General features: G+C 45.1%; 1 protein-coding gene across 3 annotated transcripts in view; it reads right to left on the reverse strand.

Annotated features, from left to right (window-relative positions):
• Positions 1-12,769: 12,769 nt before the first annotated feature.
• Positions 12,770-15,809, reverse strand: part of LOC109886240 (PRELI domain-containing protein 1, mitochondrial) — a 16,567-nt gene continuing 13,527 nt past the window's right edge. For all 3 annotated transcript variants that reach the window (XM_031818679.1, XM_031818681.1, XM_031818680.1), the window contains exon 6: positions 12,770-15,809. This exon is cut by the window's right edge and continues 199 nt beyond it. The gene's annotated coding sequence lies outside the window, so the exon portion shown is untranslated.

The raw sequence follows: 15,809 nt of genomic DNA on the forward strand, positions 1-15,809 counted from the left end.
CCTGTTTCTGTAGAGTGAACCAGAACGGCCCGTAGGGCAGGAGTCCATCTCCTGTTTCTGTAGAGTGAACCAGAACGGCCCGTAGGGCAGGAGTCCCTCTCCTGTTTCTGTAGAGCGAACCAGAACGGCCCGTAGGGAAGGAGTCCATCTCGTGTTTCTGTAGAGTGAACCAGAACGGCCCGTAGGGCAGGAGTCCCTCTCCTGTTTCTGTAAAGTGAACCAGAACGGCCCGTATGGCAGGAGTCCATCTCCTGTTTCTGTAGAGTGAACCAGAACGGCCCGTATGGCAGGAGTCCATCTCCTGTTTCTGTAGAGGGGACCAGAACGGCCCGTAGGGCAGGAGTCCCTCTCCTGTTTCTGTAGAGTGAACCAGAACGGCCCGTAGGGCAGGAGTCCATCTCCTGTTTCTGTAGAGTGAACCAGAACGGCCCGTAGGGCAGGAGTCCATCTCCTGTTTCTGTAGAGTGAACCAGAACGGCCCGTAGGGCAGGAGTCCCTCTCCTGTTTCTGTAGAGTGAACCAGAACGGCCCGTAGGGAAGGAGTCCATCTCCTGTTTCTGTAGAGTGAACCAGAACGGCCCGTAGGGCAGGAGTCCCTCTCCTGTTTCTGTAGAGTGAACCAGAACGGCCCGTATGGCAGGCGTCCATCTCCTGTTTCTGTAGAGTGAACCAGAACGGCCCGTATGGCAGGAGTCCATCTCCTGTTTCTGTAGAGGGGACCAGAACGGCCCGTAGGGCAGGAGTCCCTCTCCTGTTTCTGTAGAGTGAACCAGAACGGCCCGTAGGGCAGGAGTCCATCTCCTGTTTCTGTAGAGTGAACCAGAACGGCCCGTAGGGCAGGAGTCCATCTCCTGTTTCTGTAGAGTGAACCAGAACGGCCCGTATGGCAGGAGTCCATCTCCTGTTTCTGTAGACTGAACCAGAACGGCCCGTAGGGCAGGAGTCCATCTCCTGTTTCTGTAGAGTGAACCAGAACGGCCCGTAGGGCAGGAGTCCATCTCCTGTTTCTGTAGAGTGAACCAGAACGGCCCGTAGGGCAGGAGTCCATCTCCTGTTTCTGTAGAGTGAACCAGAACGGTATGGCAGGAGTCCATCTCCTGTTTCTATGGTGTGAGGCAGATTAATGTACAGTACACCTCCTGGATAAGACACTCGTCTATGGCAGGTTCTAGTTTACAAATAGTTGTATTATTCTAACAAATGTGCTCAGTTTTGTATTGTATTGTTGTGTGGTTGTATTGTATTGTTGTGTGGTTGTATTGTATTGTTGTGTTGTATTGTGTTGTTGTGTGGTTGTATTGTATTGTTGTGTGGTTGTATTGTATTGTTGTGTGGTTGTATTGTATTGTTGTGTGGTTGTATTGTATTGTTGTGTTGTATTGTGTTGTTGTGTGGTTGTATTGTATTGTTGTGTGGTTGTATTGTATTGTTGTGTGGTTGTATTGTATTGTTGTGTGGTTGTATTGTATTGTTGTGTGGTTGTATTGTATTGTTGTGTGGTTGTATTGTATTGTTGTGTGGTTGTATTGTATTGTTGTGATGTATTGTGTTGTTGTATTGTATTGTTGTGTGGTTGTATTGTGTTGTTGTGTTGTTGTATTGTATTGTTGTGATGTATTGTGTTGTTGTGTGGTTGTATTCTATTGTATTGTTGTGATGTATTGTGTTGTTGTGTGGTTGTATTGTATGTATTGTTGTGATGTATTGTGTTGTTGTATTGTATTGTTGTGTGGTTGTATTGTGTTGTTGTGTTGTGTTGTTGTATTGTATTGTTGTGTTGTTGTATTGTATTGTTGTGTGGTTGTATTGTATTGTGTTGTTGTGTTGTGTTGTTGTATTGTATTGTTGTGTTGTGTTGTTGTATTGTGTTGTTGTATTGTATTGTTGTACCACACTCAAGGTGCTAAACGATATCATAACCGCCATCGATAAAAGACAGTACTGTGCAGCCGTCTTCATCGACCTAGCCAAGGCTTTCGACTCTGTCAATCACCATATTCTTATCGGCAGGATATAACTATAGTCCCTATAGTTATATCATCTATAGCATCTGTAGTTTTATCATCTATAGTCCCTATAGTTATATCATCTATAGTCCCTATAGTTATAGAATCTATATCATCTATAGTCCCTGTAGTTATATCATATATAGTCCCTATAGTTATAGAATCTATATCATCTATAGTCCCTGTAGTTATATCATATATAGTCCCTATAGTTATAGAATCTATATCATCTATAGTCCCTGTAGTTATATCATCTATAGTCCATAAAGCATCTATAGTCCCTGTAGTTATATCATCTATAGCCCCTTCAGTTATATCATCTATAGTCCTTGTAGTTTTATCATCTATAGTCCCTATATTTATATAATCTATAGTCCCTACAGCATCTATAGTCCCTACAGATATATCATCTATAGTCCCTGTAGTTATAATCATATATAGTCCCTATAGTTATAGAATCTATATCATCTATAGTCCCTGTAGTTATATCATCTATAGTCCCTGTAGTTATATCATCTATAGTCCATAAAGCATCTATAGTCCCTGTAGTTATATCATCTATAGTCCATAAAGCATCTATAGTCCCTGTAGTTATATCATCTATAGTCCATAAAGCATCTATAGTCCCTGTAGTTGTATCATCTATAGTCCCTGTAGTTATATAATCTATAGTCCATAAAGCATCTATAGTCCCTGTAGTTATATCATCTATAGCCCCTTCAGTTATATCATCTATAGTCCTTGTAGTTTTATCATCTATAGTCCCTATATTTATATAATCTATAGTCCCTACAGCATCTATAGTCCCTACAGATATATCATCTATAGTCCCTGTAGTTATAATCATATATAGTCCCTATAGTTATAGAATCTATATCATCTATAGTCCCTGTAGTTATATCATCTATAGTCCCTATAGTTATATCATCTATAGTCCATAAAGCATCTATAGTCCCTGTAGTTATATAATCTATAGTCCCTACAGCATCTATAGTCCCTACAGATATATCATCTATAGTCCCTGTAGTTATAATCATATATAGTCCCTATAGTTATAGAATCTATATCATCTATAGTCCCTGTAGTTATATCATCTATAGTCCCTATAGTTATATCATCTATAGTCCATAAAGCATCTATAGTCCCTGTAGTTATATAATCTATAGTCCCTACAGCATCTATAGTCCCTACAGATATATCATCTATAGTCCCTATAGTTATATCATCTATAGTCCCTAAAGCATCTATAGTCCCTATAGTTATATCATCTATAGTCCCTGTTGTTATATCATCTATAGCCCCTTCAGTTATATCATCTATAGTCCCTATAGTTATATCATCTATAGTCCCTATCGTTATATAATCTATAGTCCCTACAGCATCTATAGTCCCTATAGATATATAATCTAAAGTCCCTATAGATATATCATCTGTAGTCCCTATAGTTATATAATCTATCATCTCTTCCTGGGCAGTCCCAGTCATCAGCAGCTCTTCCTGGGCAGTCCCAGTCATCAGGAGCTCTTCCTGGTTAGTCCCAGTCATCAGGAGCTCTTCCTGGTTAGTCCCAGTCATCAGGAGCTCTTCCTGGTTAGTCCCAGTCATCAGGAGCTCTTCCTGGGCAGTCCCAGTCATCAGGAGCTCTTCCTGGACAGTCCCAGTCATCAGGAGCTCTTTCCTGGGCAGTCCCAGTCATCAGGAGCTCTTCCTGGGCAGTCCCAGTCATCAGGAGCTCTTCCTGGTTAGTCCCAGTCATCAGGAGCTCTTCCTGGGAAGTCCCAGTCATCAGGAGCTCTTCCTGGGCAGTCCCAGTCATCAGGAGCTCTTCCTGGGCAGTCCCAGTCATCAGGAGCTCTTCCTGGGCAGTCCCAGTCATCAGGAGCTCTTCCTGGGCAGTCCCAGTCATTAGCAGCTCTTCCTGGGAAGTCCCAGTCATCAGGAGCTCTTCCTGGGCAGTCCCAGTCATCAAGACCTCTTCCTGGGCAGTCCCAGTCATCAGGAGCTCTTCCTGGGCAGTCCCAGTCATCAGGACCTCTTCCTGGGCAGTCCCAGTCATCAGGACCTCTTCCTGGGCAGTCCCAGTCATCAGGAGCTCTTCCTGGGCAGTCCCAGTCATCAGGAGCTCTTCCTGGGCAGTCCCAGTCATCAGGAGCTCTTCCTGGGCAGTCCCAGTCATCAGGAGCTCTTCCTGGGCAGTCCCAGTCATCAGCAGCTCTTCCTGGGCAGTCCCAGTCATCAGCAGCTCTTCCTGGGCAGTCCCAGTCATCAGGACCTCTTCCTGGGAAGTCCCAGTCATCAGGAGCTCTTCCTGGGCAGTCCCAGTCATCAGGAGCTCTTCCTGGGCAGTCCCAGTCATCAGGAGCTCTTCCTGGGCAGTCCCAGTCATCAGGAGCTCTTCCTGGGCAGTCCCAGTCATCAGGACCTCTTCCTGGGCAGTCCCAGTCATCAGGAGCTCTTCCTGGGCAGTCCCAGTCATCAGGAGCTCTTCCTGGGCAGTCCCAGTCATCAGGAGCTCTTCCTGGGCAGTCCCAGTCATCAGGAGCTCTTCCTGGGCAGTCCCAGTCATCAGGACATCTTCCTGGGCAGTCCCAGTCATCAGCAGCTCTTCCTGGGCAGTCCCAGTCATTAGCAGCTCTTCCTGGGAAGTCCCAGTCATCAGGAGCTCTTCCTGGGCAGTCCCAGTCATCAGGAGCTCTTCCTGGGCAGTCCCAGTCATCAGGAGCTCTTCCTGGGCAGTCCCAGTCATCAGGAGCTCTTCCTGGGCAGTCCCAGTCATTAGCAGCTCTTCCTGGGAAGTCCCAGTCATCAGGAGCTCTTCCTGGGCAGTCCCAGTCATCAGGAGCTCTTCCTGGGCAGTCCCAGTCATCAGGAGCTCTTCCTGGGCAGTCCCAGTCATCAGGACCTCTTCCTGGGCAGTCCCAGTCATCAGGAGCTCTTCCTGGGCAGTCCCAGTCATTAGCAGCTCTTCCTGGGAAGTCCCAGTCATCAGGAGCTCTTCCTGGGCAGTCCCAGTCATCAGGAGCTCTTCCTGGGCAGTCCCAGTCATCAGGAGCTCTTCCTGGGCAGTCCCAGTCATCAGGACCTCTTCCTGGGCAGTCCCAGTCATCAGGAGCTCTTCCTGGGCAGTCCCAGTCATCAGGAGCTCTTCCTGGGCAGTCCCAGCAGTTGTTTTATATACGGCCATACACAGACAAGTTATATTTGCATGGTTTAGCATAATTAATGAATCATTACCATTTTGCTTCATAACATGTAACAGACAAATACTGGTTCATAACATGACAGACAAATACTGGTTCATAACATGACAGACCAATACTGGTTTATAACATGACAGACCAATACTGCTTCATAACATGTAACAGACAAATACTGGTTTATAACATAACAGACCAATACTGGTTCATAACATGACAGACCAATACTGGTTCATAACATGACAGACCAATACTGGTTCATAACATGACAGACCAATACTGGTTCATAACATGACAGACCAATACTGGTTTATAACATGACAGACCAATACTGCTTCATAACATGTAACAGACAAATACTGGTTCATAACATGACAGACCAATACTGGTTCATAACATGACAGACCAATACTGGTTTATAACATGACAGACCAATACTGGTTCATAACATTTAACAGACCAATACTGGTTTATAACATGACAGACCAATACTGCTTCATAACATGTAACAGACAAATACTGGTTCATAACATGACAGACCAATACTGGTTCATAACATGACAGACCAATACTGGTTTATAACATGACAGACCAATACTGGTTCATAACATTTAACAGACCAATACTGGTTCATAACATGACAGACCAATACTGGTTTATAACATAACAGACCAATACTGGTTCATAACATTTAACAGACCAATACTGGTTCATAACATGACAGACCAATACTGGTTCATAACATGACAGACCAATACTGGTTTATAACATGACAGACCAATACTGGTTCATAACATGACAGACCAATACTGGTTTATAACATAACAGACCAATACTGGTTCATAACATGACAGACCAATACTGGTTCATAACATGACAGACCAATACTGGTTTATAACATGTAACAGACAAATACTGGTTCATAACATGACAGACCAATACTGGTTTATAACATGACAGACCAATACTGGTTCATAACATGTAACAGACAAATACTGGTTCATAACATGACAGACCAATACTGGTTTATAACATGACAGACCAATACTGGTTCATAACATGACAGACCAATACTGGTTTATAACATAACAGACCAATACTGGTTTATAACATAACAGACCAATACTGGTTCATAACATTTAACAGACCAATACTGGTTCATAACATGACAGACCAATACTGGTTCATAACATGTAACAGACAAATACTGGTTCATAACATGACAGACCAATACTGGTTCATAACATGACAGACCAATACTGGTTTATAACATGACAGACCAATACTGGTTCATAACATGACAGACCAATACTGGTTTATAACATGACAGACCAATACTGGTTTATAACATGACAGACCAATACTGGTTCATAACATGACAGACCAATACTGGTTTATAAAATGACAGACCAATACTGGTTCATAACATGTAACAGACAAATACTGGTTCATAACATGACAGACCAATACTGGTTTATAACATGACAGACCAATACTGGTTCATAACATGACAGACCAATACTGGTTTATAACATAACAGACCAATACTGGTTCATAACATTTAACAGACCAATACTGGTTCATAACATGACAGACCAATACTGGTTCATAACATGACAGACCAATACTGGTTCATAACATGACAGACCAATACTGGTTTATAACATTTAACAGACCATCACCTCACCAGTCTTCTTCTCTCTAAGCTGAGACCTTGAAACGGAGATATCTCTTTCTCTAAACAAGGTTGTGGGCATACTGCCATATTGCAGATACTGATAGTTAGGATTCATTAAATCAGTCACTTGCATGAACACAGAAATTGGTTATTAGAACTGCACATGAATAGAACACAGAAATTAGTTATTAGAACTGCACATGAATAGAACACAGAAATTAGTTATTAGAAAAGCACAAACATTACAATTCCACTACAAGGCAATGTTGTATTGTGTTGTAACAGACGTGCTCAGTTGAGACATTGTTGTATTGTGTTGTGCACTATATAGGGCAGGGTTTCTCTCAGGACCCCCCTAACAAATCAGAGAACAACACCCCCCCCCCTAATAAATCAGAACACAACACCCCCCCCCCCCTAATAAATCAGAACACAACACCCCCCCCCTAATAAATCAGAACACAACACCTCCCCCTTAATAAATCAGAACACAACACCCCCCCCCTAATAAATCAGAACACAACACCCCCCCCCCTAATAAATCAGAAACCCCCCCTAATAAATCAGAACACAACACCCCCCTCGTAATAAATCAGAACACAACACCCCCCCCGTAAAAAATCAGAACACAACACCCCCCCCCCCCTAATAAATCAGAACACAACCCCCCCCCTAATAAATCAGAACACAACACCCCCCCCCCTAATAAATCAGAACACAACACCCCCCCCCCTAATAAATCAGAACACAACACCCCCCCCCTAATAAATCAGAACACAACACCCCCCCCCCCCCCCTAATAAATCAGAACACAACACCCCCCCCAATAAATCAGAACACAACCCCTCCCCCTTAATAAATCAGAACACAACACCCCCCCCCCGTAATAAATCAGAACACAACCCCCCCCCCCCCCGTAATAAATCAGAACACAACACCCCCCCCCCGTAAAAAATCAGAACACAACACCCCCCCCTAATAAATCAGAACACAACACCCCCCCCCCTAATAAATCAGAACACAACACCCCCCCCCCCCCTAATAAATCAGAACACAACACCCCCCCCCCCCCTAATAAATCAGAACATAACACCCCCCCCCTAATAAATCAGAACACAACACCCTCCCCCTAATAAATCAGAACACAACTGGAGATAAAAATAATAGCATACAAGTAGTTCTACTACGACGAACCAGTGCATGGCCCAACGAGCCAGTGCATGGCCCGACGAACCAGTGCATGGCCCGACGAACCAGTGCATGGCCCGACGAACCAGTGCATGGCCCGACGAACCAGTGCATGGCCCGACGAACTAGTGTCATGGCCCGACGAACTAGTGTCATGGCCCGACGAACCAGTGCATGGCCCGACGAACTAGTGTCATGGCCCGACGAACTAGTGCATGGCCCGACGAACTAGTGTCATGGCCCGACGAACTAGTGCATGGCCCGACGAACCAGTGCATGGCCCGACGAACTAGTGCATGGCCCGACGAACCAGTGCATGGCCCGACGAACCAGTGCATGGCCCGACGAACCAAGTCTCGGGCCCTTGGAAGGAACATTTTACAGGCCCATCTCTTGGCATCGGAGGGAGCATTGAGCAGTTTAAGCAAATTTCTTGCACAATTCTACACATTTTGCCATGAGTGAAGAGTTTTAAAGCTTAAATTACAGTGCATTTAAAAATATCTATATTTTTTTAATGGAATACAAGAAGTATAGAGCTGAAAAATGTATAGATGCTGGAGTACTGTGGATATCAATGTCAGGTCTTGTTGCCCAAGGTTAAAGGTGCTGCATGGTCAATCCGACATCTGCATTGGTCGTACAGCATTTACAGTGATACGGCCTTTGCAGAAGTCAGGGCATTCATATTTCTTGCGCTTCACGGAGCAGAGCTGTTTGGGAAGGGATTTATCAAAGAAGTGAGTGTGTGTTTATACAGGACCTCCCGCCCCTAACCAATCAAAGCCCTAAGGCATTGTTACAAAATTTGGGAGCTGCACGACGATGCGGTACGGAGCTCAGTTTGGCCTCTGCATGCCTCCGGAGGATCCGAAGTTGCTTCACATCCTCCATACGGAGCCTCCGATCGGATCGAGCATAAATTTGCTCCTAAGAACATAACTTTGTAGACTCATAATACTACATTGATCGCCATTTATTGCCCTGGCCACATCTGCAGTCCTCATGCCTCCTTGCAGCATGCCTAAGGCACGTTCACGCAGATGAGCAGGGACCATCCTCCATACGGAGCCTCCGATCGGATCGAGCATAAATTTGCTCCTAAGAACATAACTTTGTAGACTCATAATACTACATTGATCGCCATTTATTGCCCTGGCCACATCTGCAGTCCTCATGCCTCCTTGCAGCATGCCTAAGGCACGTTCACGCAGATGAGCAGTGAACGTGGTGTTTTTCCAGAGTCAGTAGAAAGGCCTCTAGTGTCCTAAATTTTCATAACTGACCTTAATTGCCTACAGCCTAAATCTTAACGACTGTTCCACAGGTGCCTGTTCATTAATTGTTCATTGAACAAGCATGGGGAAACAGTGTTTAAACCCTTTCAAATGAAGATCTGTGAAGTCACATGAATATTTACTAATTATCTTTGAAAGACAGGGTCCTGAAAAAGGGACGTTTCTCTTTTTGCTGCGTTTATGTCGGCTCAATCGTAAACTGACTTTAAAAGCTGTAATGCCTACAGTATAACCTGCGATCGGATTGAATCCGGTCTAAATCTGTGTCCAGGAACCCACCAAGTTGTCTAAATCGGTGTCCAGGAACCCACCACCAAGTTGTCTAAATCGGTGTCCAGGAACCCACCACCAAGTTGTCTAAATCGGTGTCCAGGAACCCACCCTGTAGTCTAAATCTGTCTACATCTTTAACCTACCTAGTAAATTGTACCAAACTCATAAAGCACAAAGTCTAACGGTTTCATTAGTCTGAACAATTGATGTTTGACAGAAATGATGGAACTCATTGGAAATGCAGTAGTCTTTGCCGAGTGTCCATAGTGGTGATCTCTGCTAAGTGTCCATAGGGGTGATTTTTGCTACGTGTCCATAGGGGTGGTCTTTGCTAAGTGTCCATAGGGGTGATCTTTGCTGAGTGTCCATAGGGGTGATCTTTGCTGAGTGTCCATTGGGGTGGTCTCTGTGCGCCGCTCTATGGGACTCCTAATCACAGCCAGTTCTGATACAGCCTGGAATCGAACCAGGGTCTGCAGTGACGCCTCGAGCACTGAGATGCTGCGCTCCTCAGGAGCCCAAATACTGAGTAATGCATTCAGATAGAATGGATTCAAGTTCATATTAGCTAATAAGTCCCACAGGGCGGCGCACAATTGGCGCAGCGTCGTCCAGGTTTGGCCAGGGTAGGCAGTCATTGTAAAAAATAATTTGTTCTTAACTGACTTGCCTAGTTAAAGATTAAATAAATAAAAAATAAATCTTGATTATACATGCAATAGATGCCACCATGTTGGTTTAGTACGTTTGGACAGAAAGCATTATTTGATATGTAATACAGTACTTTACATCAATAGGTTCAGGATGTTACCCACCGAGGTGTGCTGAGTGACTTCCTGTTACCGACCGAGGTGTGCTGAATGACTTCAGGATGTTACCCACTGAGGTGTGCTGAGTGACTTCAGGATGTTACCCACTGAGGTGTGCTGAGTGACTTCCTTGTACCCACTGAGGTGTGCTGAGTGACTTCAGGATGTTACCCACTGAGGTGTGCTGAGTGACTTCCTGTTACCACCGAGGTGTGCTGAGTGACTTCAGGATGTTACCCACTGAGGTGTGCTGAATGACTTCCTGTTACCCACTGAGGTGTGCTGAGTGACTTCCTGTTACCCACTGAGGTGTGCTGAGTGACTTCCTGTTACCCACCGAGGTGTGCTGAGTGACTTCAGGATGTTACCCACCGAGGTGTGCTGAGTGACTTCAGGCTGTTACCCACTGAGGTGTGCTGAGTGACTTCCTGTTACCACCGAGGTGTGCTGAGTGACTTCAGGATGTTACCCACTGAGGTGTGCTGAGTGACTTCCTGTTACCCACCGAGGTGTGCTGAGTGACTTCAGGATGTTACCCACTGAGGTGTGCTGAGTGACTTCAGGATGTTACCCACTGAGGTGTGCTGAGTGACTTCAGGATGTTACCCACCGAGGTGTGCTGAGTGACTTCAGGATGTTACCCACTGAGGTGTGCTGAGTGACTTCCTGTTACCACCGAGGTGTGCTGAGTGACTTCAGGATGTTACCCACTGAGGTGTGCTGAGTGACTTCAGGATGTTACCCACCGAGGTGTGCTGAGTGACTTCAGGATGTTACCCACCGAGGTGTGCTGAGTGACTTCAGGATGTTACCCACCGAGGTGTGCTGAGTGACTTCAGGATGTTACCCACCGAGGTGTGCTGAGTGACTTCAGGATGTTACCCACCGAGGTGTGCTGAGTGACTTCAGGATGTTACCCACTGAGGTGTGCTGAATGACTTCCTGTTACCCACCGAGGTGTGCTGAGTGACTTCAGGATGTTACCCACTGAGGTGTGCTGAGTGACTTCAGGATGTTACCCACTGAGGTGTGCTGAGTGACTTCAGGATGTTACCCACTGAGGTGTGCTGAGTGACTTCAGGATGTTACCCACCGAGGTGTGCTGAGTGACTTCAGGATGTTACCCACCGAGGTGTGCTGAGTGACTTCAGGATGTTACCCACCGAGGTGTGCTGAGTGACTTCAGGATGTTACCCACCGAGGTGTGCTGAGTGACTTCAGGATGTTACCCACCGAGGTGTGATGAGTGACTTCAGGATGTTACCCACTGAGGTGTGCTGAGTGACTTCAGGATGTTACCCACTGAGGTGTGCTGAGTGACTTCAGGATGTTACCCACCGAGGTGTGCTGAGTGACTTCAGGATGTTACCCACCGAGGTGTGCTGAGTGACTTCAGGATGTTACCCACCGAGGTGTGCTGAGTGACTTCAGGATGTTACCCACTGAGGTGTGCTGAGTGACTTCAGGATGTTACCCACCGAGGTGTGCTGAGTGACTTCAGGATGTTACCCACCGAGGTGTGCTGAGTGACTTCCTGTTACCCACTGAGGTGTGCTGAGTGACTTCCTGTTACCACCGAGGTGTGCTGAATGACTTCCTGTTACCCACCGAGGTGTGCTGAGTGACTTCCTGTTACCACCGAGGTGTGCTGAGTGACTTCCTGTTACCACCGAGGTGTGCTGAGTGACTTCCTGTTACCACCGAGGTGTGCTGAGTGACTTCCTGTTACCACCGAGGTGTGCTGAATGACTTCAGGATGTTACCCACCGAGGTGTGCTGAGTGACTTCCTGTTACCCACTGGAGGTGTGCTGAGTGACTTCAGGATGTTACCCACCGAGGTGTGCTGAGTGACTTCCTGTTACCCACTGGAGGTGTGCTGAGTGACTTCCTGTTACCCACCGAGGTGTGCTGAGTGCCTGCCTGCCTTCAGGATGTTCATACCCCAACAAGATGCCTTATGATCTTGTCATTGCAACAACAAAATGTCTATCTATCTAAAGGCACCCAGTCTTCCTCTGTCCCAGTGCTATTATGTTTTATTTGACCTTTATTTAACCAGGCAAGTCAGTTAAGAGCAAATTCTTATTTTCAATGACGGCCTAGGAACAGTGGGTTAACTGCCTGTTCAGGGGCAGAACGACTCAGCTCAGGGGTTTGAACTCGCAACCTCCCGGTTACTAGTCCAATGCTCTAACCACTAGGCTACCCTGCCGCCAGGGTATGCATGCCTATTGTATGAATACATATTTAATACTAATCACTTCCTTGTTATTCAAGTTACTATGAGATTATTTGAGGGAAAACAAATTGAAAAAAGGATCCATGTAACATAAAATATTTTATTGGTATTCATCAATAAGCCGATACTGTTGCTCAAACATAGCACATTCATCATTTGTATGCATTCATTAAAAAAATAAAAATAATTATTAAACAGTACTTTGTTTACCTTTCAGCCAGTGGTTCTGATAGGAGCGCTCACAAGCCAAAAGTGGTCCCCGAATATTGTGTACTACATCACGCATGTGCACCACATCATCGCTCCTCTCTCTGCTGCGTTAGCATCTTGCTAGCTGTCACTCAAAATGTCAAAAAGGGTCTGAAGCCCGCGGACTACAAACTAACTGCTGGCCCATGTGGCGGGAAAGGGTTAGAAACTAGGGATTTCATGGCTAATTGAGGTAAGACAGTAATTCTGCATGTTTATAAACTGAGTGGGTCGAGCCCTGAATGAGGATTGGCTGACAGCCGTGGTATATCAGACCGTATAGCATGGATATGACAAAACATGATGTAAATTTTTACTGCTCTAATTACGTTGGTAACCGGTTTCTAATAGCAATAAGGCACCTCTGGATATGTGATATATGGCTTAGGAACAGCCCTTAGCTGTGGTATATTGGCCACGTGCCAACAACCCCTCGAGCATTATTGATGAAACTAGACACATCCAGCCCAAAGCGGGAGGTTGAAAAAATAAATTAAAAAACTGTCACACCCAGGATGTTTTTAAGTGTCATTTACAACTTCAGCAATTTGACTCACTTTCTGGAGCTAATTTCTTCAAGCATGCCTCATACAGACCTCGATGTCGACAGCAATCCTGTCTGTTCACAATGTCAAGAGCGAGGTTCACTTTCAAGCAACCCCCTCATCACACTTAAATTTGAAGCAATGAAATGAAAACGCCATAACTAAAAATAAATGAATATAATCAGCGAAGAGAGATGAATCAAGAGATTTCTTTTGCCATGTGCTTTTTTGGAGCAGTCTAGCTAGCAGAAACAAAAGATTGGATTTTGAAATGAAAAACATAAATATTTAAAATTGTAAGGCTAAAACACAAATGTAAATGAAGATATGTAGTCAGTCTCATCTACAGTGTGAGAAACACAATTATATGAAGGTAAATGAATTACAACAGACAGGAGAAATGCTTCTTGTGACAGAGAAGACAGAAGAGCACAAGACGTTAAAGAGCTGAAGAGAAGAGAGCACTGAGGGTCAGTCCCAAAATGGCACCCTATTCTCTATTTAGGGCACTACTTTATATCAGAGTCTATATGACTCTGGGACACTACTTTATAATCAGGGTCTATATGGTGCAGTTCCAAAATGGCACCCTATTCCCTATTTAGGGGACTACTTTATATCAGAGTCTATATGACTCTGGGACACTACTTTATATCAGGGTCTATAGGGCTCTGGGACACTATTTTATATCAGGGTCTATGGGGCTCTGGGACACTACTTTATATCAGGGTCTATGGGGCTCTGGTAAAAAGTAGTACACTATATAGGGAGGGAATAAGGGTGCCAATTGGGATACACCCTTTGAGTTGGGAGGGAATGGTGGGTAGGCCTCCAGGTCTAGGATCAGCTTCCCCCTCCCCCAATCCTAACCGTAGACATTAGTGGGGGGGGGGGGGGGGGGAATGGTAAACTGACCCAATATCAGCATCTAAGGACCTGCTTCACTGTGCGGAACTACATCCTCGTGGTGGTTAGACTTTAAGACGATGAGAGTCTTCAGTTGGTCACGAAAACAGCCAGATGGAAACCTAACTAGAGTCACGAGTCCTTTCTGGAGACACGAACCAGGCTCCCGATAAAAAGAGGACAAGACCGACCAAGACCAACGTCGGCCGTGCACCTGCTGGGTGAGACTGGCGTCGTCCTGTCCCTAATGCTGTCGCATACCTCCAACCATTACAGTCAGTTTACATTCTGTGATGTAGACACCACTTCCATAGCGTTTAGCCTCGTCGCGGCCACTTCCTGCTACTGGTATGTAAACCTTCATTTCTGCAGGTTTTGTCTCATTGAGATAAACATCTACACCCCAACTGATAAGACCACGGACACGTGGAGGAAGTAGAATGGAAACAAGCCCAGTGCCTTCACCTACCTGTCCTGAAGGAAAGGAGACAAGGACGCTAGCTAGGACTATTGTGACCCTAGACACTTTGTGGTAGAAGACAAAGTGTAAAAAGCTCTGCATGGTCAAAACGACATCTGTAGTGACCCGTACGCCGTGTTGCAGCCTCTGCAGAAGTCCGAGCAAAACACACTTTTTTTTTTGCGTTTCGCAGAACTGCTGTGAAGGAAGTTGTCATGGCAGTGAGTTTGTGTAAATACAGGACGACACCGCCCACCCCTTACCGTCAACCAATCAGGTCAATGCGGAGCCCTCGGCATTGTTACAACATTTAAGAGGCGTTACGGAGTTTGATTAAGACTCCGCCTCCGGAGGAGCAGTAATTGCGTCTCACCCTCCGTACGAAGCCTCCGACCACATTTGAATCAAATCAAGCTTTTAACTGTAATGGTCCTGAGCTCAGTCACACCGAGACATTTCCCAGAAACGTTCCAGAAATCTTTTGGTTGGAGGATTTCCGATTTCTAGCTTATTACCTTATTATACTATATATATTAATATATTATTAATATATTTTATTAATATATTAATACTAATATATTATATTGTTCTTCCAACTGGTATTTCTGGAAGTTACCGGAATTTTGCAACCTTAATCACAGATCTGGGATCAGATTCCCCTACCTCCAAATGTAATCATTAGGGGGGGTAAATAAGATCTGACTCTGGTCCAGCAGTTAGGGCCAAACAGATCTGGGTTCAAATACTATTCAACATTATTTTTTTTGTAATTGTTTGAGCCTGCCTGGAGTGCCAGACGAGGGGTTTTCAGCATTCTATTGGTTCCAGGCATACTTAAAATCGATCTCAGATAAAGTAGTTGAAATTATTCTTGTATAGTCTTTGAATCCAGGCAGGTCTGACAGGGGCCAATGTCTACATCCTCCCTCAGGCTCCAGGATAAAGTTTCTAGGAAGACAT

Source organism: Oncorhynchus kisutch, unplaced genomic scaffold, assembly GCF_002021735.2.
Source record: "Oncorhynchus kisutch isolate 150728-3 unplaced genomic scaffold, Okis_V2 scaffold1550, whole genome shotgun sequence".
Classification (NCBI taxonomy): domain Eukaryota; kingdom Metazoa; phylum Chordata; class Actinopteri; order Salmoniformes; family Salmonidae; genus Oncorhynchus; species Oncorhynchus kisutch.